The sequence below is a fragment of the Eublepharis macularius genome, chromosome 1 (genome assembly GCF_028583425.1).
Source record: "Eublepharis macularius isolate TG4126 chromosome 1, MPM_Emac_v1.0, whole genome shotgun sequence".
NCBI classification, from domain to species: Eukaryota; Metazoa; Chordata; class Lepidosauria; order Squamata; family Eublepharidae; genus Eublepharis; species Eublepharis macularius.
The window spans coordinates 254,972,174-254,999,740 of NC_072790.1; the positions used below are offsets into that span (position 1 = coordinate 254,972,174).

The window sequence follows — 27,567 nt, forward strand, 5'->3', positions numbered from 1 at the left end:
CTCCTCCCTGCCAGTTATGAGTTTGCAGTTGGGTTCCTGCTCATGGACAGAGTGAAGGCCCAATGACTGGACTACCGGGGTGGAGGGCATTCCTCCAGAGGTCTCACTTTAATTGTGGATTTTGTAGTCATTTTATAAGCCACCTCAGAAGCCATGCCTTGACAGTTTATGAAGAATGTAATTTTGAAAATGAGTTTCTTCACTGATGGTGAGGCTGCAGCGGTGAGGGGGCAGAGCCTTGCCCTCCGGGGCCACACAGGGGCTGTGAGGGAGCCTTCCGGCGGTCAATCCTGGCTTTCTGCCGCTGCTCTGCACCTTCCAGGTATGGGGAAAGGAGAGGAGGAAGTGCTCTCATTTGGCCCTGGGGGAACGAGTGGAGGGGGAGTTGTCAGCACCCCAGAACAACACAGACACGGCGTCTGCCCCAGTGAGCGTCAACTGGATGGTTCAGGTCCAGCACTTTATGGCACACATGTGCACACATCTGGACTGCATCAGCGTCCAGTATGGATCCTTCCTAGCTATTGAATAAACCTCTCCGTTAAAATTCTGATCTGTGCTTCTGTGAGTTTTTGTAACTGGCTGAAAACCGGAAACAACCCCTGGAGTTTCCCATTACTAACAGCTGGAGGCTGTGTGGGAAAGCATTCTTCCCCTCTCCACCACCTTCCTCCATCCAAGCCTTGGATAAGATTCCAGAATTTGTTCCAGTTGTGAATCCCAGCGAAGGTGGTCAGCAAAAGGGCTAATCTCGACACACAGGAATGCGAGCACACACACACGCACACGCACACCCTCCCCAGGAGAGCAGGAAAAACTGTGCTTCTAAGGCTCTTCCTTCAGCTCCTCTGATCTTGCTGCAATGGCTTGTGCCGCTCCACCCCTGTATCGGCGTTCCCTGCAAACTTGGCCTTTGTATGTCCTACTGCAAAGTCCCTACTGTTGACTGTATCAACTTGCAATACCAATGCACACAAGAACACTAACAACAACAACAGTCAATTTATATACTGCTTTTCAAGACAACTTAACACCCACTCAGAGCAGTTTACAAAATATGTTATTATTATCCCCACAACAATCACTCTGTGAGGTGGGGCTGAGAGAGCTCTGAGAGAGCTGTGACTGACCCAAGATCACCCAGCTGGCTTCAAGTGGAGGAGTGGGGAATCAAACCTGGCTCTCCAGATTAGAGTCCCGGCACTGTAAACCATGGTCCTTTTTGCACTGGGACTTTAAAGCATTTCTGTATCTGTTCTGATTCCCATGTTTGCAGGAGTTCCACACAGTGCCAATGTTTGTCCATGGTATCCCCCATTCCGCCCCCCCCCTGAGGACATACTGCAATTTTATTTTGAAGTTGCTGCTTATTCCCTGCTGGCGTTAAAAGCCAGGAAAGGGTTAAACAGCTGTTTTTCCCTCCCGGTGTCCGCCCCCACCCCCCCTGCACAGCCCTTTGCAAAACAAAGTGGCAGCTAGGAGGGGATGAAGCAGCAGCGTTTTAACCCTTTCCTGGATTGGCTTAAAAAAACCGAGAGTGAAACAAACACAGAAAGTACCTTTTCCCCTCCAGGACTCCGCCACCAATCGCCTCTCCAATGGGCACGGGACAGCCCAATCAGCAAATACAGGGCGGGGGGGATGGGTTCCGACATTGCAACGTGCTTGCTCAAAGTTTTTTTTTTTAAAGTGTGACATGAATTGCAAAGCCCTGAAAGCCCAAAACTGCACCCAAGGCTTCAAAAATGAAAGGCAAGATGCCAAATCGAAACGGCCTCAAACAGTGTGGAACGTGGGAGGGCCTTGCCGAGGCCACTGCGATCACGGCGAATGCTCATAAATGGTGGTCGAACTGTAAGTGCGAAAAGGGCCCACGACACCAAACTGGCTCTCCTAGTCCGACACTCTTAACTACTGTGATGCACTGACCCCCACAAGCTGTGGGGGACTGTCTTCCCAACCTTCCTGGCTCCCTGGGTAAGCAACTGCATCAGTTGATGGTTTAACATTTAGACTGGCTAACGAGCACTAGGCTTGCTCTCATATTAGCAACATTTTGCTTCAAGTGTATCGTCTAGTTCATCTCTATGCCTTGTGTGTCCTCGACTGGGGACTTTTTAAAAACTATATTGTTTTATTTGTTATGCCTTCCATATTATTTACTGTAGCCGTATCCATATACCATTTCTAATGGTTTTGTATCCATGCCTTTTCATAAGCATTTGACTCAGTTTGCAGTTTGCTTTCGTAGTTCTGTACTCCACAGTAGCGCCTTCCAATAAACAGCTTAATTCACACCAGGAACATATTGAGCTCTGTGTCTAGTTCCGACTGACAGTCACGTATCCAGTGCAGCGCTAAGAACCTGTAGGAATGGAGGCCTGCTCAAGGGGACCAAATTAACAGGTCAGATACTATTTGTTTGATTAGAAAATGGCAACTGTCTTGAGAACCTGCTTGAGGAGGATTATGAAGTAAAATGTGCTGCAAGCTAATTACAGGCAGCCCGACATGGTGTGCATTACAGTAGTCAACCCTGGACATGATCAGAGCAAACATCGTGCTCTTTGAGGAATGGGGCTGCCACGCGAACGTGATTGGCACAGCGCCCACCTGAGGGGCTGAGTCCCCAGAAGCCAAAGGGGTCTGCAGAAGGCAAGAGAGCTGCAGGAAGCCAGTGGCAGCTGCTGGTTCTCAGCCCGACCACAAGCCGGCAAGCCGGCATGGGAGCGCAGCTTCCAGCTCCTGTGACGGTGGCTGGATGGCTTCCCACTGCCTGCGCAGCCCAAGCCCCAGCACTGTCCTAGGGCCGTGGGCGAGGGTGCCCGGCTGGCCACAAAAAGGTTGCCTGGAGGAAGCTGAGCTGGGGGCCAGAACAGGACAAGCATATGAAAAACCTGGGGCTGGAGAAGCAGGACTGAAGGAGTGGCACGAGTGAGAGGAGAATGAGAAGGAAGACCGGAATCGCCTTGGCTAAGGGCAGAAGGAAAGGGAAAGGCACCAACCATGAAGAGAAGAGGCAGGGAGCAGCCAGCGGCGCCAGGAAGGCAAGTAAAAGAGTGTGTGTGGGGGGGGGAGGCTGACCCCTGCCCAGGAGGAGCAGAGATAGGTCAGTGGGAGGAGACCAGGAAGCGTCAGGAACTCCTGGTGTTTTGCACCAATAAACTGGCTAACGTTTGACATTTCTGGCTGACAATTGCTTTGTCAGAGTTTGGATAGTGCCCTCAGTGTACCCCTCCCACTGGGTACGTCGCTGATAAAAGGCACTTATGTGTGTGACATCCTAGAGGCCGTTTTGTCTGCAGACTTGGAATTTTTGTGTGAAAATAACATGTACAGATTGCCTTTGGAGCTGATACTCCCAGGGGACAGCCCAATCCATCCAGAATGTATCAGGAAAAAGGGAAAGAGAGGGGATATTTGAGACGACCCCCCCCCCCCCCGGGTACCCTCTGAATGGACTTGGGAGCTCCATGGACAATTCAACATGGTTGGCAGCCAAAGAAGCAGGTGAACTGTTCCGTTTCCCCCAGCAGCGCACACATGAGCAGAAGGGAAGACTTAACACATGACAGCGACCCTTGCTGAATAAAACGCCTCCCCACACACTCCACCCCAGCCTGAGGTCTCCACTGCCTCCCGCATCCCAAATCTCTGCCGCCTTCTAAGTGCCAGATTCCAGCTAAGGGGGGGGGGGGCCTCAGGCATTTCGTGGCCTTCTTCTGGGACAGCCACGTGCAGTTACAAAGCCTGGATTGCTGGGCACTCAACAGAGCAGCTGACATGATGGGCAATCTGCTTCCCTCTGCCTGCCTGTCCTCTGCCAACAACAGGAAAGCATTTTTTAATCCAGTGTGGGGTTTTGCAAGGCCCCGAGCTCTTAATATTGGGATGCAGCCCAAATCATAGTGCGTTTCTTCACACTAACAATAGGGTCACTCTGGTGCTTGCCATAGCTGTTACTGGGAGAGCAAAACTCTTGAGAGCAGGAGAAAATCGGCCGATGGGGAAGAAGGAAAAATGCGAGAGGCTGCTTTCAATTAAGTCTGGAGCCCTGAGGCATCCCCCTGCGTGGGAAACAGACAAACTGCCAAGAGTACATGCCTCCCCACCCCCACCCACTGGCTTGTTTGTTTAGGGTGGATCTTATTTAGGGAACATTTTTCAAGCCTGCAGAGATCTCGTGAATGCTTATAGACTGCCAGGGTATCAGCTGACCCGTTTCCTTAGCAGGGACCTCCAGCGATTGCAGCGGAATTCCTTGGTGACGTATAGAGGCAGCCAGAAATCGCCAATGGATAAATGAAGAGGCGGACTGGCACTGGGGAAATCAAAGGGGTCAAGAACACACAAAGCCCCCACCTCGGTTTTAAGAACAGTGGTTCCCAGTAAGCATCATGGGCATGAAACCCAAAGGACGTTGGTTTCACACCACCTGCTCCTCAGTCAGATCTGATGTTACATTCCACTCACTTTGTCTGTCTGTCAAGAGTTGGGACTAGTCTTCACCCATGCTCAGCACAGTGATTCGTGTTTTGACTGGACCTTGTTTTAAACTGGCCACACTTCATAACGTCAGCCCCCCACCCCCTTGCCTTTCAGCGGTCTGCAGCCGCTAACATAAATGCATCCGAGGAAGTGAGTTTGGGTAGACTTTAAGCAGCCACTGGACTCCCATTTAATTTTGCTATGAGTGACTAACAACGACAACAACATTCGATTTATACACCGCCCTGCAGGACGACTTAACACCCACTCAGAGCAGTTTACAAAGGATGTCATTATTATCCTCACAACCGCAAACACCCTGTGAGGTGGGTGGAACTGAGAGGGCTCTGAGAGAGCTGTGTCTGACCCAAGGTCACCCAGCTGACTTCAAGTGGAGGAGTCGGGAATCAAACCTGACTCTCCAGATTAGAGTCCTGCCGCTCGTAACCATTACACCAAACTGACTGAGCCACCTCCCCTCTCCACTCTGCCATACAAGCTTGCTGGGTGACTCAGGCGCACATGCGCTATCTCGCCTACTCGACAGGGCCATTAAGAGAACATGTCATCTGAACCATTTCTGTCTCAGGAAAGGACAATTAGCTGTGATAATGCTGCAAAGTTCTTTGCTGACAAAATAGCACGAATACGCAGTGGTCTGGATGTTGAGCGAAATTTAGGCGAGGTGGAAGAACTACCCATTACACTCTCTGCTCTGCTTATGGACCACTTTGACCCAGGTACTGTGGTGGATACGGACCGGATCCTGTCATCTGAGAAGGCCACCACTTGACCCTTGCTTGGCTGTTAAAATCATGGTCCTTGAGGTCCATCATAGATCAGCCACTAACTCAAGGCACCTTTCCCTACCCCTGAAAGGAGCGCTTATCTACCCACTATTTAAAAAAGTAACCCTAGACAAAAATGATGTGGCCCAATTATCACCCAGGAACAGACCCAATGACATGTCATTATTCCCAAATGAATTGTTGTCACTCTTTTCAAACGTATAGCATGAGAAAGTCTGGAGACTCCCAATTTTTCCAGTGGGAAACTTTGGAGACCCCCTGACAGAAAAATTTAGTTTAAAATGTACACATATATATTAATATATATAATATATATGTGTACATTTTAAACATTTTCAAGAACGTTTTTGTTTAAATGACAATAGTTTGGGCAACAATTAATATGCTGTAATATGTTTAATGATAATGCATGATTAAAAAGTTCAGTGTTTTCAATGTTATAAAGTGCAGCTTAATAAATATCCAAAGATGCTAGCAGACCTGTCTATTGTGATTCTATGATAGTGTTCCTGTTCAAATACTACATTTCAGGTCAAGTTAGCCTTTATTGGCATATAGCAGCAATTCAAGTTATCCACTTAAAACATTTGCTTTTGCTCACTGCACAATTTGATTTTTTTTTTACCTTCAGCTCGGACTGATTTAAGTTGCTGTTGGAGACCAGCTACCTTCAGAGTGGGAATTATCTTGCGGGATATCTCCTATGTTATTCATCCTCTATGTAAAGCCTTTAGGAGAAATCATTTGTAGCTATGGAACTGGATAATAGTAATAATAATAATACTTGATTTATATACCTCCTTTCTGGACAACTTAATGCCCATTCAGAGTGGTTTGCAAAGTATGTTATTATTATCCCCACAACAGACTCCCTGTGAGGTGGGTGAGCCTGAGAGAGCTCTAAGAGATGGTTGTTGTGGGTTTTCCGGGCTGTATTGCCGTGGTCTTGGCATTGTAGTTCCTGACGTTTCGCCAGCAGCTGTGGCTGGCATCTACAGAGGTGTAGCACCAAAAGACAGAGATCTCTCAGTGTCACAGTGTGGACAAGATGTTGGCAGGTCATTTATATCTACTCAGGAGGGGTGGGGTTGAGCTGAGTCATCCTGTAAGAGTTTCCCAGGGTGTGGAATGCTAATGGCGGGAGGCTTCACTGTATCCTGAGGAGGTTCTTTTGCATAGGGATTGGGGCTTGATGTGCTAATCTTCTCTGCAGGGCTATTGTCGGGGATAGAATGTTTTGTTAGCCTGGTGTTTTTCAGAACTGGAAACCATGCTCTGTTCATTCTTAAGGTTTCTTCTTTCCTGTTGAAGTTTTGCTTATGCTTGTGAATTTCAATGGCTTCCCTGTGCAGTCTGACAAAGTAGTTGGAAGTGTTGTCCAGTATTTTGGTGTCCTGGAATAGGATACTGTGCCCTGTTTGAGTTAGGCTATGTTCAGCCACTGCTGATTTTTCAGGTTGTCCAAGTCTGCAGTGTCTTTCATGTTCTTTTATTCTTGTCTGGATGCTACGCTTTGTGGTCCCGATGTAAACTTGTCCACAGCTGCAGGGTATACGGTATACTCCTGCAGAGGTGAGGGGGTCTCTACTGTCTTTTGCTGATCGTAGCATCTGTTGTATTTTTCGAGTGGGTCTGAATACTGCTTGAAGGTTATGCTTTTTCATAAGCTTTCCCATCTGATCAGTAATTCCTTTGATATATGGCAAAAACACTTTTCCTGTAGGAGACTGTTTTTCCTTGGTTGTTTGATTCATCCTGGGTTTGATTGCTCTTTGGATTTCATTTCTGGAGTAGCCATTTGCCTGAAGTGCGTGGTTTAGATGATTAATTTCCTCATTGAGAAAGTGCGGCTCACATATCCGTCTTGCACGATCCACTAATGTTTTCATTATGCCTCTTTTCTGTCGGGGGTGGTGATTGGAGTTTTTGTGTAAGTACCGATCAGTGTGAGTTGGTTTCCTGTAGACCTTGTGACCTAACTGAAAGTTTGCTTTGCGGATGACCAAGGTATCCAGAAATGGGAGTTTTCCCTCGATTTCTTTCTCCATTGTGAATTGTATGTTCAGGTGGATGTTGTTGAGATGATTCAAAAACCCCATCAATTCTTCCTCCCCATGGCTCCAAATGATAAATGTATCATCCACAAACCGGAACCATACACTAGGTTTGTGGGGTGCTGATTCTAGAGCTGTTTTTTCATAATGTTCCATGTAGAAGTTTGCTATAACTGGGCTGAGAGGGCTCCCCATGGCCACCCCATCCATCTGTTCATAGAATTCGTTATCCCATTGGAAGTAACTGGTTGTCAGACAATGATAGAAAACTATGCAAGACAGAAGCACAGCCACCCAGACTATATGGACTCCCTAAAATACATAAGGATTCAGTCCCACTCCGACCCATTGTGAGTGCCATTGGTTCACCGACATATGAATTAGCTAGACATCTGGCCGATCTCCTGCAGGACCACATCGGGAAAACCTCGTCTTACATCAAAGATTCAGCAGATTTCATCAACAAAATCAGTTATCTGAAACTCAATCCACAAGACATACTTGTCAGTTTTGATGTTGTATCCCTGTTTACCAAGGTTCCAGTAAAAGACACTATTGCACTTATTAATCAGATTTTCCCAGAGGATGTAACAGCCTTATTCCATCATTGTCTGACAACCAGTTACTTCCAATGGGACAACGAATTCTATGAACAGATGGATGGGGTGGCCATGGGGAGCCCTCTCAGCCCAATCACCACCCCCGACAGAAAAGAGGCATAATGAAAACATTAGTGGATCGTGCAAGACGGATATGTGAGCCGCACTTTCTCAATGAGGAAATTAATCATCTAAACCACGCACTTCAGGCAAATGGCTACTCCAGAAATGAAATCCAAAGAGCAATCAAACCCAGGATGAATCAAACAACCAAGGAAAAACAGTCTCCTACAGGAAAAGTGTTTTTGCCATATATCAAAGGAATTACTGATCAGATGGGAAAGCTTATGAAAAAGCATAACCTTCAAGCAGTATTCAGACCCACTCGAAAAATACAACAGATGCTACGATCAGCAAAAGACAGTAGAGACCCCCTCACCTCTGCAGGAGTATACCGTATACCCTGCAGCTGTGGACAAGTTTACATCGGGACCACAAAGCGTAGCATCCAGACAAGAATAAAAGAACATGAAAGACACTGCAGACTTGGACAACCTGAAAAATCAGCAGTGGTTGAACATAGCCTAACTCAAACAGGGCACAGTATCCTATTCCAGGACACCAAAATACTGGACAACACTTCCAACTACTTTGTCAGACTGCACAGGGAAGCCATTGAAATTCACAAGCATAAGCAAAACTTCAACAGGAAAGAAGAAACCTTAAGAATGAACAGAGCATGGTTTCTAGTTCTGAAAAACACCAGGCTAACGAAACACTCTATCCCCGAAAATAGCCCTGCAGAGAAGATTAGCACATCAAGCCCCAATCCATATGCAAAAGAACCTCCTCAGGATACAGTGAAGCCTCCCGCCATTAGCATTCCACACCCTGGGAAACTCTTACAGGATGACTCAGCTCAACCCCACCCCTCCTGAGTAGATATAAATGACCTGCCAACATCTTGTCCACACTGTGACACTGAGAGATCTCTGTCTTTTGGTGCTACACCTCTGAAGATGCCAGCCACAGCTGCTGGCGAAACGTCAGGAACTACAATGCCAAGACCACGGCAATACAGCCCGGAAAACCCACAACAACCATCGTTCTCCGGCCGTGAAAGCCTTCGACAATACAGCTCTAAGAGAGCTGTGTCTGACCCAAGGTCACCCAGCTGGCTTCAAGTGGAGGAGTGGGGAATCAAACCTGACTCTCCAGATTAGAGTCCTGCGCTCTTAACCACTACACCAAACTGGCTCTTGTTGTCCATATGTCATCTATATGCGGATGACACCCACCTCTGTATCTCAATATCCAAATCCTCTGGTGATGCAGTAGAGGTTTTAAATTGCTGCCTCACAGCTGTGGTCAGTTGTCTGAAAGTGAACAAATCGAAACTGAACCTAGACAGGATGGAAACGAGGCTGGCTGGGAAGGTGAAGATCTTGAAGGACGCTGTGCTCCCTGCTTCCAGGAGGGTTCAGCTACCCCTGCAGACCGGGCTAAGAGCCCAGGGGTTGTACTGGGTCCCGCACCGCTGCAAGAGAAGCTTCTTAATGCAGTTGCAAAAAGTGCCTTCCACAAACTCAGTCTAGCCCCAAAGATGGCTCTCTACCTTGACACACCCAGTCTGGCCACCTGGATCCACACCTTGGTAACAGCAGGATTTGACTACTGTAATGCACACTACCGAGGTCTCCCCTCAAAGTCAGCTAGGAGACCCCAGCTGGTGCAGAACACAACAGCTCGATGATTAACAGCAGCTAGGCAAAGCGTGCGTATTACTCCCATTTTGCAGTCACTCCATTTTGCATTGCCCATCAGTTGCCAGGTTTCAATTCAAGGTTTGGGCTACCCTATAAAAAGCTGTTCATGGTTTTGATCCCTCAAATCTATATAAGCAAATCTCTTCCGATGCTCCACCATGGCAGTTTCACTCATCTGAGCAGGGCCTTCGGCGGGTGCCACCCTGCAAATGGACAACATCAACAGCTGCCCGAACACGGGCCTTCTCTGTGGTGGCCCCCACCTTATGGAACGGCCTGCCTAAGGAGATCAGGAAAGCCCCCCCCCCCTCCTGGCTTTCCATAAATGATGCAAAACTGAATTATTCAGGAGGGCTTTTTTTACACAGGCAATATGGCTATGCTGTAAGGACGCTTGGATAAAGAGATAGGGACTGTATACTATACTGCTACGCACTGTCTGTTACTGCCCTTTATTGTGCCATGTCAAATTGCTTATGCTTTATTTCAACGCTGTTTCAGCTCTATATCAGATTTCTGCTTGTTTTCAAATTTCTGCCATCTATACCCTGTTGCATTATTTATTGAATGTCCCAGCTGTTGATTATAGTGAATTATGCTGCGTAATCTGCCTTGAGTCTCAGTGAGAAAGACAGACTATAACCAACGATAACTAACTAACTAACTAACTAACTAAATAAATAAATAAATTTCATTTAAGTTTGGAGCCCTGAGGTATCACTGGGGAATAAAGCTGTGATATGGATGAAATAAATACAATAAAATCCAAAGTATGTTTGGGAGGTTTGTTACAAACGACAGCACTTGACTCGGGTCACCTTGCAGCAGTTTCTCCACATGCTTGCTAGATTTAGACCTTCAAAGCACAACAAACGCTGGGAGGACCCTCCGGAGCACCTTAAGCAAAGGCAGTGGCAGAGCCAAGAGGCCGGCAGCAACGCCCCGAACACGAGCAGCGCATTCCTTTCGGAAGCAGTTGCAAGACACCCCCCAGGTAAAACTCTCCGCCTTGCTGAATCAGACCCAAAATCTGCCTGGTCCAGCACTCTGTCTCCAACTATGATTAGCAAATGGGCCTGAGGAGCAATTAGACAGGGCCGAATCAGCTCCTCCAGCACCTGTTCTTCTGTGCAGGGTTTGAGTGGCGGGATAAGAGTCTAACTGGCAGACCGGCTTTGGAAGCCCTACCAACTGATGGGCCAGGCAGCAGATTCATATCAGGACTGTGAAGCATCGGGCCGCCTTTGTCCTCAAGATGCAAAATTCCAGCACCAGCATGAAGATTAACCGGTTCAGCACAACCCACTTTGATATATCACACACAGCTATTTTAATGCTACATGCAAAGCAACCCTCTCCAGGACACGGAAATAGCTGTTGCCACTCTAGAGAGTTCTAGTGAAATACTTGTCTCCTCTGAAATTCTGACGATATCAAAAATGGCTCAGGGATATCCCTTCTGCTCCCAACACTGCCCACTTCTGCCAGTTTCATTGTTCCCACAAGCTGCACCTGCTTGTTCTTACATGGGCATGCCAACTGAATTAGCCAACTGTTTACTCATTGTGCACCCAGTGGGTTGTGGTTCTAGAACATGACTGTACAGATATCATCCTTATCGCCTTGACAGCCCGAGAGAAACAATTGTAGAAGCTGGAACGGAGGCAAGACAAGATGCAACTCTCTTTGGTACATAGGAGTGAAGGCAGAGAGAGAGAGAGAGAGAAATGGCAGAAGCAATGAGGCCTCCTCTAATCCTTTGGAGATTTCGGCCCAGTTTCTTAGCAAGTGGTGCCAGGGGTTTCATGACCTCCAATTGCTCTGCTCCTCACCTGCTGCTATTTACAGTACTTACATCTCTCCCCCCCCCCGCCCTCGCTTCTACTCAAGACTGTTTGCTGTTATGGGGCTCACGGCACTGCCTGCAGGAGGCCACATTTGTTGATCACTATGACCGCATACAGGAAAAGACTGTCTTGGGGACAGACCACATCCAGGAAACGTGTGTAGGAGGCTGAATGTCCAGGATGAATCACTTGCCAAGGACACCAGAAGGTGCTGGTGGGGACTCCTATGAGACGCAGACCATATACAGACAGGCACTATAGAGAAGTTGGTTTCAACTTCCCGCAGTTGTGTCATGTGGAATTTGCTCAACCTAATTCTCCATACGTCTGCTAAGTGACACACCCCATCCCATATTAAAACTTTAAATCATCTAAGGATTAGGGTTAGAGAATGTAAAATTTCCACAAATTCTGAAGCCGTGATGAGAAAGGTTTTTTTCCATCCCTCCCTCCTCCCCAGAAAAAACAGAAGTCGGGGGGGGGGGAATTGAAATATACACACTACTTATGTATATACACACCAAAGCCCCGCCTGTCCCCCCCCCCCCCCGCCCAGAGCTCTGAATGAAGCCTTGTGGTTTTGGCCTCAAGCAACCCCAAGCGCTTCCCCCATCAGACCTCCTGGGGCTCCTTAGGGTGGGAGGGGTGAGCTAGCCTGTAAGGTAAGTAGCTCTCAGTGACTTCACTGCATGAGTCCAGGAACTGCAAGAGTTAAAGCAATTTTATTAAGCACATAAGAACATAAGAGAAGCCATGTTGGATCAGGCCAATGGCCCATCCAGTCCAACACTCTGTGTTACACAGTGGCCAAAACCCAGGTGTCCTCAGGAGGTCTGCCACTGGGGAAGGGACACTAGAAGCCCTCCCACTGATTGCCCCCCCCCCGCAAACACCAAGCAGACCGAGCCTCACTGCCCTAGACAGAGAGTTCCATCTCTACCTTGTGGCTAATAGCTACTAATGGACCTCTGCTCCAAATGTTGATCCAATCCCCTCCTGAAGCTGTCTATGCTTGAAGCTTGAATATTGATAAGCTACTAGTATCATTCCCTACAACATTCCTTGTCAGGAATGGTGTTTCACTACAAGCACATAACATATATAGGACTCTAAACACAGCCTAATCCCCAGAGTCCCCACCTTAGCTAGGAAACAGCTAGCTACGTTCAAGAGAGGAGCAGCAGGACGAAGCAGAGATGATGTGTTAGATGCTCCACGGCCAGGAGGCCCAGCTTCCCAGGTGAAAAAGAAACAGCAGATAACAGCACCCCCCACCCGCACCGGGGGATTGGTAACCCTCCTTTCAGCGAGCCTTAAATGCTGACCGAGCCCGACTGGAGAAAAGGCATCCAGTCTCCCCTCAGTGTTTGTGGGGTTTGTATAGGTTAACTGAGGCTCAGTTTTGTCACGTTCTCTCCCACTGGCAGGGCCAGATCGAGGGGGGACAAGGGGGTAGCCTGCCCCTGGTGCTGCCAAAGAGGGGGCGCTGGGCGCGGCTGCCGGCTGCCAGGAGCGCACCGTGGCTTGCCGCGTGGGAGGCTGAGCATGGGGTTGGGAGGCCCTCACCTGCCCCGCCAATGAGGCGGCTGGCTTGCCGCGTGTGCCGGACCTCCCAGCCCTGCGCTCAGCCACCTCTGCAGCAAGCCAGCCACCCCAGCGCATGCCACCACCAGCTCCGCAGCGCACTGTGCGCTGGGGCAGCTGGCTTGCCGCGTGGGCGGCACGGGGCAGCGGGGCAGGCGAACCGCGCAGAGGGCCTCCTAGCCCTGTGCACAGCTGCCTGTGCAGCAAACCGGCCTCCCCAGTGCATGCCCGCACCACCGCCGCCAGCTCCTTGGCGCACTGGATGCTTGGGCGGGCGGCTTGCTGTGCGGGTGGCATGCCTCCCGCCCTGAGTGATGATGTCACCGAACTGCCGTCCTCACATAGCGCCAGGAGTGCGCGCGTGCTGTGCCTGCACAGAGGGCCGCACAAAGGTTGCGCCGGGCACCAGCAACCCTAGATCCGGGCCTGCCCACTGGGGAAATTTGTAATCTCTGGGAGTGAAGTTGAGAGCCCGTTGTCCATTCCATACTGAAGTGATTCCACAAAAACTTTTGCCGTGTTACACAGCTTTTTTTCTGTAAATTAAATCTTTGTTGATCATCACCATCTGTGTCTTGTCTGTCTGGTCAAATAACTGTGAAAAGGGGTTTATACTTACCTCACAGTTAAGTGTCTTATTTTAGTAAGCTCCCAGATGAGACCCCTTTAGAGGCCACAAAGCTGACACGCTACTAACCAGTTAATCAATGCTTGTGTCCCCCTTTTTACTGACAGTGGCGAAACAAAAGGAGGGCCCAGAGAGTGTGGGAGGGACCAGCCAGGCATAAGACCAGGGGACACTTTGCCCCGGGAGCCCCCCTCGCCTGCCGCCCTCCTCTCTCATTCCCCCAGCCCCTTGTTAGCCACCACGACTGACTTTACTTTGTTTTACTGACTGAACAACATAAAATACATAATTTATAACTTAGTTAGCATAGGAGAAACTGTGGGCTAGAAGGCAGCAGCAACGCTGCACCCCGTTCCGGAAGGCAATTCCAAGCCCCGGGCCAACTGCCGGATAGGCCCTCCTCGTCACAGCTGACTGCCGTTCTTACCTCGCAGAGAAGGGCCATCCTGTCGAACTTGGGCTTGCCGACTGGTGTGAAGAAAAACACCCTGCTCCTTCAAAAGAGATTTAATGTTTGGAAGTGGGCCACTGAAGCTTTTGTGACACGGAAGTAAATAAAATCACTTGAAAAATAACATCCCATTAACCCGCTATTAAAAGGACAGGGTTTTTTCCTCCAGACCAGTTGCCAATCCTGTTTATGGCCCAGTGGCAACATTAAATGTGCTCAACATTACAGAGAAAAAAAATTCATACTGATGAGCCCTGGGCTCTTTAATTAGGAGGGTGGTTCCTAGGTCCAAAGAAAAGGCCTAAATAGGAAGCAACGAATTATCTCCGTCTATTGCATGCCTACAACCACACAGAAATGATATGTGCTTCAAGGACTCTGGAGTAGAACTTTTTCCCCCAGTGGTGAAATTACGGTTGCCTTCCACGATGCTCTCTTGCTGTCACGGAGAGTCCGTTGCTCTCTCTGGTCTTCTTATTTCCCATCGCCCACGCACGCTGATAGGAAACTGCCATTTACACCCAAAGCTCTCATCAACTCATTTCCACTTTCCTGTTTATAGGAAATGAGCAACTGGATGATGATCCATTGAGCATATCAGTCAAGACTGGGAGGAGACATTTCACCCAAAAACGACTCCATCTGTAGCATAGTGGTTACGTGGTTGGGTTGTGAATCAGCCCTCTGCTGGTTTGAGCTCAGCAGGCGGCCTTGGGTCAGCCACTTCTCTCAGCCCAGCTGCCCTGCTCTGAGTGGAGCACTAATCTGTCTAGAAGAGCGGAATATAAGTGCAGTTATTATTATCTCTCTCAGACACTTACACAGCTATATACATCCATCTCCCAAATTCACCCTACAGTCATGCTGTAACTATCAAAGAATTAGAAGACTCGGAGTTTATCTGGGGAGGGGGCAGATTCTAGAATAATTGCTAGCAATATGGATGCAGACCAGGAGTGATGAAGCTCTTCCCACTGGCTCTTTGACATAATGAGACTGCAGTTGTCCAACCCCTGTGCAGATGAGGGGTGGAGCCATCAGGAAATCCTCCCCCGCTAATGTGGTCCTACAGAAAGTGTTATCTCAGCCCTTTGCTTTAGTGCTGAGGTTGGTTCCTCCCTCTCCAAATGCACTGAACCTAAGTCAGGATGATGCCAGGAGAGATCTGTCGAAACCATGACAGCCTGCAGGGGAGAAACAGCTTCCTGATGATGGTTTTCCAAAGCCAGTGTTGAGAATGTGGCTTCTCTTGAAAAGAACGGTGTTAGACATATGCCTAGGGAGCATGTGGTTAAAAAAACAGAGCTTTCCCCCAGCCCCCCGGTGCCAGCTTGGCAGCAGGGCTAAGAGGCAGCCATGGTGTGGGGGTTAGAGGACGGAGCAGCAGAAGTTAGGCTTGCGAGGTGTCCAGTTTTCACCCAGGCAGTCTGGTATTTTCTTGACCTGCCCAGCTGAAACAGAATAAAAATATCAGACCCCTGGCCCCTTCCTTGCAATGATCTGAGGGGGCAGAGGAGGGGCAGAAGAAATGGAAGAAATGCAGACAGTTTTTAAAGACCTGAGCAGCTGGGGACCTAATCAAGTACAAGAAAGTAATTTACAAGCTCCAGAGCAGTTGCTAGGCAACCAGCTCTCTGTAATGACTCAACCTTGGGCAAAGCATAACTCAGCCAGTGCAAAGCATAGCTCAGCTCAGCTCAGCCCAGCAAGCTGAATTACAACCTGTGCAAGCAAGGAGCTCAGAGCTGCAAGAGAGGCCTGTGCAGAAGAGGAGTTTGACTTCTACAGGTACCTGAGCAAGCCAAGGCTTTTCTACTTTATTTCCAGGAAGGGGGAAGGAGTATGGCAGCTGTCTGCAGTTTGAATTGGCTGGGAGTGCTCTTTGCTCCTCCCCTGCAAGGCTTTGATTGGAAGGGACAAATGCCATTTCAAGGAAATAATACAGAGGGCAAATGTGCCGTGTTGCTTGGCTGGTCAGCATCCTGGATCGTTTTGGGGGAGGGGGGCTTCCTTATTGCAAGCATCTTGAATTTATGTTATGTTCCAGATAACCCAGGAAACGATTCATAACAGCTATTTCTGTGTATATTTTCGGCTCAGGTGCTTCACTTCGCACACCTCTACTGGTGTTGCCTTCTGGGAGTTGTAGTTCAGGGAGTGAGAACGTTACATCTTATGGACTTTAATATAGTAAAGTGGCTTCCCTTCTCACCAGCTGAGCTCTAGAGTTTTATTTTTTATTAAAGCATTTGTATAGAATTGACCTGAAGATCCACCACCACCACCTCACGTCCCACCATCCCAGTTAAATTTCTTACACTTCAAGATTCTCCGCCCGCAAAACAAGCCCCTTTTAAATGCCCGCAGGTCAGAGGCAGCCAGGCTGCCACTTTCCTCCATTTCTCCCCAGCAGGGCCTGAAGCCTCTCTCACCCTCGCCATGCCTGCCTCTCCTCTTTGCAACAGCTTTATGAGGGCGGAGAGGCACAGAGTGTGGGACCAGCCCGGTCACCCAGGGAGCTGCTTGCTGGCCAGGTCAAAGGCTCTGTTGAGCCCTCATGGCGGCATCCCTAGACGTAGCTTTGGAAGTGGAGTGTGGGAGGGCCTCCTCCTGCCTCCTTTCCCTGCCCCCCTGAGCTTCCAACCCATGGAGAACCCCACCCAACGGCGTCAATAGCTGCTGGTGGCATGATCACATCACTTCCAGAAGACATGGCGTCACGCCAGGGCTTTGCGTGTGCACAAAGATCATTCTTCATATGAGTACTGCCCCCTCCTTCCCCCTGTGTCCAGTATTTTAGCAGAGATCATCTGGCAACCCTAGCAAAATTAGAAGGAAGCGCTATCACAAGGGAGGTGGGAGGAATGGTAAGAAGCAACAGTTATAGAAATGGAAAGGGATGCGGCTTCTGTTCCCCACCCCCACCCTTGAGCCTCACCAAATTCAGCAGCTGAGGAACTGACACACAACACAACTACCCTACAAACAGGGAATGGGAAGAGATAGCATTGTGGTTCATGAAAAGAACTTTTTGGCTTGATGCGTAAGCTGAAAATGCAGCTTCCTGAGGAGCCACTCCCCTCGCTCTTTCTTGTCCTGGCTTGCTGAGTAAAGCAGAAGAATGGCTGGGCTGTCTTGACCCTCAGACTTCCAAGAGGCTGCCAGGCTTTGCCCACAGGTGGGGACATACTTCCTTTGCTGATCTGGCAGAGGAGGACGAGGGAACAGCTAAAGGCTCCTGTTCCTGCCCTGTCACACAATGTAATGTACAGCCGGACATCTCCATTTGACAGGCAGGCCACACAATGCAATGTACAGCCGGACATCTCCATTTGACAGGCAGGCCACACAATGCAATGTACAGCCGGACATCTCCATTTGACAGGCAGGCCACACAATGCAATGTACAGCTGGACATCTCCATTTGACAGGCAGGCCACACAATACAATGTACAGCCGGACATCTCCTTTTGACAGGCAGGCCATGCATGGATTGGGAGAGTCAATCTGGAATGAGGAGGGGGCGGGGAGGAAAGAGGACTGCTGGGCATGCAGACGGTCTGTTTACCATGACTCTTATGTAAGGTGCGTTACCTTTTTGAAAGCTACCTTGTGGTCTACTTCTAGTTTGAGGACTGTGTCAGTTTTTTGATGACCATGGCTTGTTTCTAATATCAATCATTTCACAGTGAATTGATTTATTTAAAACATTTACAAGCTCAACTTTTTCCTAAATAACAGCAACAACAATAACAACATTCGATTTATATACCGCCCTTCAAGACAACGTCCACTCTGAGCGGTTTACAAAGAGTGCTAATATCATCCTCACAACAAAACACCCTGTGAGGTGGGGTGGGGCTGAGAGAGCTCCGAGAGAGCCGTGACTGACCCAAGGTCACCCCCAGCTGGCTTCAGGCGGAGGAGGGGTGGGGAGTCAAGCCCAGGTCTCTCCAGGTCAGAGTCCCGGCCGCTCTTCTTGACCATTACAACCAAACTGGTTAGATGTTACGGTCTGAGACCCAAGGTGGGTGGCATCAAGAAACATTGTGCAAAGCATAAATCTTGAAAACAGGAAAATTAAAATTAGACTGAGACCACCGACAGTTAAACAAAACCTAAGAGTAATGACCTTGTAGACAGGCTCTCTGAAAGTCCGAGGGAGTCACAACTCCTCTAGTCCCCTTGGCTTTTATAACAACTAACTTCTGTGACGTGGGATGGATTCCCTGGATACGTTGCATAATTCTTACGGAACATGCAACATTTTCCACAATGGTAAACAGTTTCCTGCCACACACTTGTGTGGTACGTGACAAGGATCAGAACCAGAAGGAAAATACAACAGCCGGAGTGGAAGGTCTCCGGAGAGGCAGCGTGTAAACTTCCGACATACATGAATGTGCCTCTCCTTTGGCCCAGCCAAACTGATCCTGGCTGAGGTCCTTTATGGAATTCTGTCAGAAGGCAAATTTAAGGGGCCAAACTAAATCTTTCTCAGATAGGTTCAAATCTATTCACATAAATCAAATGGATGCTTTGGGGATTTACATTCCAAACAACATCAGTTTAAAAGCCAAAAGAAAGAACGGAAGGGTTTTTTTTTTTTAAAGTACCAACTAAACATTCCTGGAAGATTACCATACCAACCCCTGGCCCTCCAGCTAGACATATGAAGGTTGGGGGAGGGGGGGATAATGCTTTTTCTTCCAAATAATACCATTTTAACTAAGTTTTAAAAGATGCATTTGATGCTGTTAAAGCAATAAAATTAGGTTTGATAGGGAGGTACTGCTTAGATTTCAGTTTTTGCAAAATTTGCAAAAAACCCCATGGCTTTGCAAAATTTGCAAATTTTGCAAAAAACCCCATGGCTTTGACATTTCCAGGAATTCTCCATCTCTACCCCAAGCAGCCACCTGGGTGATCAGAAAGGGGGCTCACGCTGGCGGCCTCCAGCTCCTGTTCCAACCTGCCCAAGCCACGATGAGCTGGGAGCTGGGCTGCTCGCCTCTTCTGCCTGTGTTTTAGGGTTGCCGAATCCACCCGGTAATTCTGAGTTGCTTAAAAACAAATACTTTACTTCCTTTACTTCCACGAAGCTATAGAAACAAAAGAGGCCATCGCAGGAGGAATGGTGTTTTCAGTTTCTTTACAAAGTAACAGCATCCTAGGGCTGCAGGATCATGGTAAAGAAAGAAAGAAAACAATTTCCCGTTCCAGGAGAAAGTCGTTCAGAGCCTGGACCCAGCTGGTCAACTCAGTCCCAGCTGCCCTGGCTTCCCAGCCCCAACTAGCCAAAGCTCCTGGAGCGGCTTACAGGCGCAGCGCATTGGCAGACGGACGCCTGATCCGACGTAGGCAGCAGCGCTGCTCCAAGCCCGCTGGTTTCTCGGTCCGCGCGGTCCGACCGGAGCTTACCTGATTCAAACCGGGAGTCCCGCCAAGAGCCCCCCGCCGCCCGGGAATGTGTCCCACCAGCTCTTCCAGGTGCTTCTCGCACGAGAAGGGAGAACGCGCTTGACCAGGGCAGGGCAGCGAAGTGCAAGGGAGAGAAAACGGGCCCCAAGGGCCGGCTCTGCGCGCCTCTCCAGAATTAAGGGGGCGAGATGCCGTCCCCGGCGTCCTCCGGCGCGGACCCTCGTCTTCCCAGTTTCGGCTGGGAGGCTGCGGCTGAAGCGGGGGCCAGAGACAATTAAGCGTGAGATATGAGGAGAGGAAGGAGGGGGAGGCAGGAAGGGGCCGGGACCTGCGGATGGCCCTCGGGAAGTTCGGACGCAGAAACTTTGCAGAGCCCTTTCAGGCATCTAGTTAGGAAGGGGTTTCCCCCCTCGACAACAGGAAGCATAAAACGAGCGAAATGCTCAAAAAAAAAATGGCTCTGCAGAAAAGAGAGAAAACCAAAGCCCCCCCCCCCCAAGCTAGTATACCTTGCCCGGAGTGCTCCAAATCTACGTCGGGGTGCGGCAGAGCAGTTTTAACCCTGATCCCGCCTCATCGGCTCTCCCTTGTCTCCAGTCTGTGGGACGCAGGTACTGCCACCGTATTGGGTGCAATCTGATTTGGGTGCTGGGCTTCTGCATTCAGGAGGAGAGTGTCCCCAAAAAACAGGCAGGCCGCCGGTGAGATGAGCACAGTTTCTTTTGGGGTGCAGAGTGCTCCACTTGGCCAAGCCCCGCCTGGAGTTCTGTGTGCAGTTCCAGAGGCCCCGCTTCAGTCAGGATGTGGACCAACTGGAGCAGGTGCAGAGGAGAGCAACCAGGAGGATAAGGGGGGGGGGGCTGGAGACCGAGCCCTACGGGGAAAGGCCGAGGGACCCGGAAACGTTCAGTCTGGAGACGAGGGGAGACGTGATTGCTCCCTTTAGGTATTTAAAAGGCTGTCGCTTCGTGGAGGGGAAGGAGCTGTTCCTGCGGGCAACAGAGGAGGGGTTTAAAGGACAGGAAGGCAAACACCACCTGGACACGAGGAAAAACGTCTCCATGTTAAGAGTATTCAGCAGTAGAATTGGCTGCCTGGGGGTGTGGTGGGTCCCCCCCCCCCCCGCCAGGGCAGTCTTCAGGGAGCAGCTGGATGAATACTTGTCTCTTTCCTCCACCGTCAGGGACAGAGGGTGGCGCTGGGGGAGAGACTGTCCACATGCCACCCTTCGGAGTGCTTCGTTCCACAGCGGGCGATACTCTCTCCCCTGTTGTTCAGTCTTTATATGCGCCCCCTTGCCCAGTTGGTGTGGCATTTTGGACTGGGTTTTCATCAATAAGCAGATGACACCCAGTTGTATCTGTTGATCGGCGGTCGACCTGACTCTGCGCCTGACACCCTCTTGAGAGCTCTGGAGGCCACGTCTGGGTGGGTAGAACAGAGTAGGCTGAAGTTGAATCCCGTGAAGACGGAGATCCTGTACTTGGGCCGTGGGCTGTCAGAGGCAGGGATCCTTCTCCCAACCTTTGGAGGGGGCACCACTTGTGCCCATACCATCGGTTAGGAATTTGGGCGTGATTCTGGATTCCTCCTTGTTTATGGAGGGCCAGATCATGGCTGTGGCTTGGGTGGCCTTTTTCCACCTTCGGCAGGCCCGGCAACTGGCACCCTACCTCTCGGCCCAGGACCTAACAACAGTGATCCATGCAATGGTCACCTCCAGGTTGGACTACTGTAACTCGGTCTATGCAGGGCTGCCCTTGGGCTTGACCCTCTCTGGATCAAGCCCACTCTTTTGGAGTGCCTCACTGGTGCAGCACCACAGAAAGGGGCAGTGCCCATTCCTCTCCCGGACTAAGAATCATAGAATCATAGAGTTGGAAGGGGCCATACAGACCATCTAGTCCAACCCCCTGCCCAGTGTAGGATCAGCCTAAAGCATCTCTGACAAGTATTCATCCAGCCTCTTCTTGAAAACTGCCAGTGAAGGGGAGCTCACCACCTCCCTAGGCAGCTGATTCCACTTTTGAACTACTCTGACTGTGAAAAAGTTTTTCCTAATATCCAGCCGGTACCTTTGTGCATGTAGTTTTAGCCCATTGCTTCGCGTCCTACCCTCTGCTGCCAACTAGAACAGCTCTTTGCCCTCCTCCAAATGACAGCCTTTCAAATATTTAAAGAGAGCAATCATGTCCCCCCTCAACCTCCTCTTCTCCAAACTAAACATTCCCAAGGCCCTCAGCCTTTCCTCGTAGGGCTCAGTCTCCAGACCCCTGATCATTCTTGTCGCTCTCCTCTGCACCCTCTCGATTTTGTCCACATCCTTTTTGAAGTGAGGCCTCCAGAACTGCACACAATACTCCAGGTGTGGCCTGACCAAGGCAGTATAGAGAGGGGCTATGACCTCCTGCGATTTCGATGCTATGGCCCCTTTGATACAACCCAGGATTGAATTAGCCTTTTTTGCCACCGCATCACACTGACTGCTCATATTTAGTTTACAGTCCACTCTTACCCCAAGATCTCTTTCACATCTACTACTGCCCAGAAGTGTATCCCCCATCCAGTATTTGTGCTTCCCATTTTTGTGGCCCAGATGTAATACTGTGTACTTGTCTTTGTTGAATTACATCCTATTCACAGCTGCCCACTTCTCAAGAGTATTCAGGTCAAGCTAGACGGTCAGGTTTTTTAAGAGTTGGATCTGGCCTCCCCTGGCCCAACTTGGGCTCCCTGTAACCACACAGCAGTTTTGAAGAATAGCTGTTAAAAAATAAAGGAGAGCTCAAACAGCCTCAGAGAGGGGGGATTCTTTCTCCTTCCCGTTGATTCAGAAGCCCTTGGAATGCAGCAAGGTGTTTCTCTCCTTTCCGAATGTCTACATATCTATGCAGCATCTGCTAGCGTAGAAGCCGCTCTGTCCCATTTCTATGGTCAGGAGGGGGGGACGACTACTTATTCATTTATAATATTCTGTGCATTTGGAGCAAAGAAAACAGCGGGGAAACCCCCCCCCCCATGCTATTTTGACACAGGAAAGTGTGTTGAGGAGGAAGGGAGGAACTCCCCCCCCACCCCCACCCCAGGGATTCTGAGGCTGTTTGAGCTCTCTCCTGTTTGAGCTCTCCAGAAGGTGTGAGGGATATTGTGAATTTGAGTATCTGGGAGCTAGCTACAATATATGTTGTAATTAGCTTGATAAAGCCTGGATGCAAAGTGCTGAAAATTACCTTCTGTAATATGAGAAAAATCCAATGTCTTGATTCAGTCCTGGAGGAGACCGGGTCTATTGTTTCAAATTTGCAAATAAACTCAGTTTCAGCAGCCTTGCATTGTAATCTTCCTTTGAAGTTGCTCTGCTTGAGAACTGCTACTTATGGGTCAGTGACAGAACGTCCCGGCAGATTGAAATATTCTCCCAATGGCTTTTGAATGTTGTGTTTTTTGATCTTGGATTTATGTCCACTCATTCCTTTATGAAGGGACTGGCTCGTTTGTCCAATACAGAGAGAGCTGAAGGGCATGGCTGTTGCTTGATGACATCTATACCACCGGGAGATGAACAAGTGAATGAGCCTGAGATGGTACGGCTGGTGGTGTTGGGTCCACTGATTGTGCTGTTGGGGATCAGAGTTGGCATTTTGGGTTTTTTAAAGCCCTGGTCCCAGAGTTCATGTCCATGTTGGGAAGTGCATTGTTGTGTGTTAAGGAAAAAAATTCCTAAAGGTACTCTGCATTCAGGTTATTTTCCCCAACAGCCATTGCCCACCTTAATTAAGACACCAAAAATCAGTGATCCATAAAGATAATGAGTTTTATTATAACAAAACCCAGATGCAATGCCAGGTTCTGACATAGGCATAAAAATAGTCACAGCAGAGAGTCTTTTATACTTTTTACAGCTAATTGTTTATGGAATAAAAGATCAAAGGTTAACACAGGGTTTAAACAAACAATTCTTTGGAAATGCTGTCTTTTAGCAATTATGGCACCTGATGGGTCTGGATGACAAGACAGTAAAGACTTCTTGATAAAAACATGTTAAAAGGTTTGGTGCCTTCTCCTACAATGTGGATCTTACAAACTGCATTCCAAAGCTATATTTTGATTAGAGAAAAGGAAAATAAAAAAGATGTTGACATTCTTATAGCTACAGTGAGGTTACATTGAGAGCCAGTTTGGTGTAGTGGTTAAGAGCGCGGGACTCTAATCTGGAGAGCTGGGTTTGATTCCCCACTCCTCCGTTTGAAGCCTGTTGGGTGACCCTTGGGCTAGTCATGGCTCTCTCGAGCTCTCTCAGCCCCACCCACCTCACAGCGTGTTTGTTGTTGTGGGGATAATAATAGCATCCTTTGTAAACCACTTTGAGTGGGCATTACCTTGTCCGGAAGGGAGGTATATAAATCGAATGTTATTACTATTATTATCAGGGGTCATTTCGTAGAAAAAGAGCCGGAGGAACTAATTAGCATAACTCATTAGCATAACTCATTAGCATATGCCATGCCCCTTGACATCACCTATCCTGGCTGTTTTAGACCCAATCCTGGCTATACAAGGCCAAAATTGGGGCCAAAATGGCAAAAAGGGGCTGAAAATGGCTGAAAAGGGGCCCCAAATGGTCAGGATCGGGCTGCTGCTGAGCAGGAGAATGATCCAGCACCCGACAGAGGCCTGATTTGGGTCATTTTGGCCCCAATCCAGGCCAAAATGGGCCCAAAATGGCTGAGAGTCAGGTGGGCGGGGCCATTTGTCATGTGACCTCTTTGGGGAACTACCGGAACTGCATTCCTCTGCGTTCCCCCGCAAAATGCATCCCTGATTATTATTATTATTACTTCTTAACTATGATATGATAATACTGCTTAGCTAATTAAGAATATTTTCCAAGTGTGGGCGCAGGCCTACTTCAGTAGCACTCACAGGGCCGGATCTACATATTTTTTGAGGGGGGGCAAAAGTGAAAAATGGCTCCCCCTTATATTATGATCAATGTTTTAATATCGATATATAATAAACAACTCTTAAACCACAGAATAAATTGCGCTGACTTCTATGAATTGTTAATAATAACAACTTTACATTATCTTATCCATCATTAGCTAAGCATTCCTCCTAGAATTCCTTTTGTTGTAGGGAGCCAAGGGAGTTCATAGGCAGACATGCATGTTAGATATTAGGAAGACAGAGTTTAAGGACGAGAGTCATTCCATGGCAAAAAATACTGGAAGGGAGAGGAGCAAGCGAAGGGTGGGCTCTCCTAAAACAAGAGCTATTGCGAGCTCAAGCTGTCAATGTTCCAGTAAAACAAATGTGGTAGGGAACTCACAGTGACAGGGGAAATTTAAACTCCAACAATGGAAGCCCACTGCCCAAATAAAGAAAATAGATTCAAATTCTTAATTCTAGAAAAATAACATTTATTGGTTAGCCAAGGCAAGTTTCTGACACCCAAAAGAATCCTCAGCAGATGCAAAGTAGAGATATATGAAAAGTAAACTCTCTTGCTAGGGCATCATGTCCTTAGGAGAAAATGCAGATAACTACTTAACTTCAACTAAAAGTGAACTTTTCTGGCTTTTTTTCCTGCAAAACTTCTCACAGCATCATCATAATTTATGGTATTTGCCACACCACTTTCAATAGACAATATAGCCAGTCTCGACAAACACTCCTGATACATTGCTGACCTGAGGTAATCTCTTTTGGCTGGAGATCAGATCTAATTCTGGGAGATTTCCAGCCTGGAAGCTGGCAACCACCATACCCATAAGGCTGGATGCTAAGGACTGTTCTTACTAGTGGTGTAAAATTTCCACAAGTTTTGAAGCCATAGGAAAAAGGTCCCCCCTCCTTTTTTTTTTTTGCTACATAACCTGGGAAATTTGGAGGGAAATTGATATGTATGCAATTCATTAACTTACTTTCCTGACAAATCATGTCTTATTTTATTGATTTAACAACTTAGCATATAGAAGTGTGCTATGTAGAATAATTAAATTTAAAAGTATAAAGTATATTAGTATTAGTATCCCACGCCCCTCCCTTCCTGCCTTGGTTTGATCATCTCCCTCTGTGCTGATCTCTGAGCAAATACAGCAAATAGAATGGTGCCTGCCAGCTGGTGGGGTGATGGAGGAGCCCCCCCTCCCCCTCCCATGCGCACCTTTTGGCGCGGTGGCACTTCAAGCTCTTCTCATCCCAGGCAGCAGCGCACACATGCAGAGACAGGAAAAAAGCAAGTGAGCCAGGCACAAGCGCCTATTTGCTGGGAAGAGAGGCGAATGCAGATCCCCCTCCTTGCCGGCGCACAGGCCGCTCTCTCTTTGATGGAGCAAATGGAGGCACCTGCTGGCTGCCGGGGCCTGGGGGGGGGCGGCAGTGGAACCCTTCCCCTTCCCCTCCCCCTTCACACACACATGCCTTCTGCTGGCTGTCCCACCGTTTGGTGTGCTTTGCTCTTGAGAGTTGAGGCAGAAAAAAAAACAAGAGGGAGAGCTGGGCATGAGCGGCTGTTTGCTGGGGAGGAGAACTCGGATTCTTCTCTTTGCCCATTTGCCGCCCCCTCTTTGATGGCACCCGGGGCAGGCAACCCCCCTGCCCCCCCCCAAGATCCGGCCTTGAGCACTCATAATGGTGGAAGGTTATAAAATTCCCTAACATTATGATTGAGGAGTTGTTCAAAGTTGGGGGTGGGGTGGGGGCTGTCTATGGGCAAGAAAAATTCGCCTCCCAATGCCTGTAAGAGAGCAGTATCATCGGCATAGTTTGCAGGTTGCTGATGTGTTGAATTGGTTTGAACTGGGAGCTGTATGTGACCTAGCAGTGTGCTGTTGTTGTACCCCGGAAATGTAGGTGTTCGTTAAGTTGCGACTGGACCCGTATCTTGCTCTTCTATTACAGACCAATATGTCTACCCACCTAAAATTACGAAGTGTTTTACTCTGAAAATGACAAACTCAGAAGAAACCGTGTGGTTCTAATAGTGAGGTGAGACATAGCACAAGCGATCCAGATCTGTAATGCAAAGTCTGACTGAATAATATCAGACTTCATGGAAGGCCTGTCAATATAACCTCCCTTCAAGTTTACAGCCCACCTAGAGATGCTAAAGGGGAAGAAACTGAACGCTGTTGTACAAGTGTCCAGGAAGAAACCGATCATACCCTTAAATATCACCGTGAGCAGGTGATTCTATAACCACTTCTGGGTGCAGTTGCACCTCTGACTGTTTGAGTTGGTTTTGCATTGATTCTTGTTGCTGGTCTGTGTTCTGACGCTTTAACTGGAATAATTGTTTTTAAGATCTGCACTGGAGGCTGTGCTGAAGAACACTAGCAAACCTACTGAAGTCTGTTCCTTAACAAGTGTGTCGCAGTATCTGAAATTGAACCATGGCTTACACTGGGGAGGTCTACTATGCCCCCAGTCTCCAAGGAGCAGCTGGACGAACACTGGTTCGGGGGTGCTTTAGGTTGTTCCTGCCTTGGGTAGGGGGTTGGACTATATGGTCTGTAAGGCCTCTTCTGACTCTAGGATTCGATGATTCATTTAGCCTGCCCCCCCCCTCCCTTTTGGCGTTTCTGTTTAACATCCAGCAGGAAGTAGCGTCCGAACCTGCTCCCTGGCGGTGTTGCAACATCCATTGGCCCTGAGGAGATCCTTTGCCTTGTGATGCGAAAGGGGAAATGGAGCTGAAGGCCTGTTCTTCTAAACAGACCAAGTCATTTTAAAACTTTGATTTTCTGGCCTTTTCTATTACAAACTTGTATGTGAGTTCCCAAAACTTACCTTGAAAGTTCATGCTCAATAGGTAGCTTTGAGAGTTTTCTGTCTGCCCTCACACTGTTGCTTATTAGCTCCAGAAAATCTCATAAGAGTGGGGCGCCCCACATGGGTACCTGTGATAGGTGCCAGGGC

The 27,567-nt window shown here is 48.6% G+C and overlaps 1 protein-coding gene across 2 annotated transcripts in view; it reads right to left on the minus strand.

Moving 5' to 3' along the window:
• PEAR1 (platelet endothelial aggregation receptor 1) overlaps window positions 1–20,168 on the minus strand; it is an 85,958-nt gene extending 65,790 nt beyond the window's left edge. Inside the window, exon 1 of one of the 2 annotated variants that reach the window (XM_054999439.1) lies at window positions 20,157–20,168. The gene's annotated coding sequence lies outside the window, so the exon portion shown is untranslated. Of the gene's footprint in view, window positions 1–19,647; window positions 19,880–20,156 lie in introns of those variants that run through there. The other variant, XM_054999430.1, reaches the window with a different exon arrangement.
• Window positions 20,169–27,567: the final 7,399 nt, after the last annotated feature.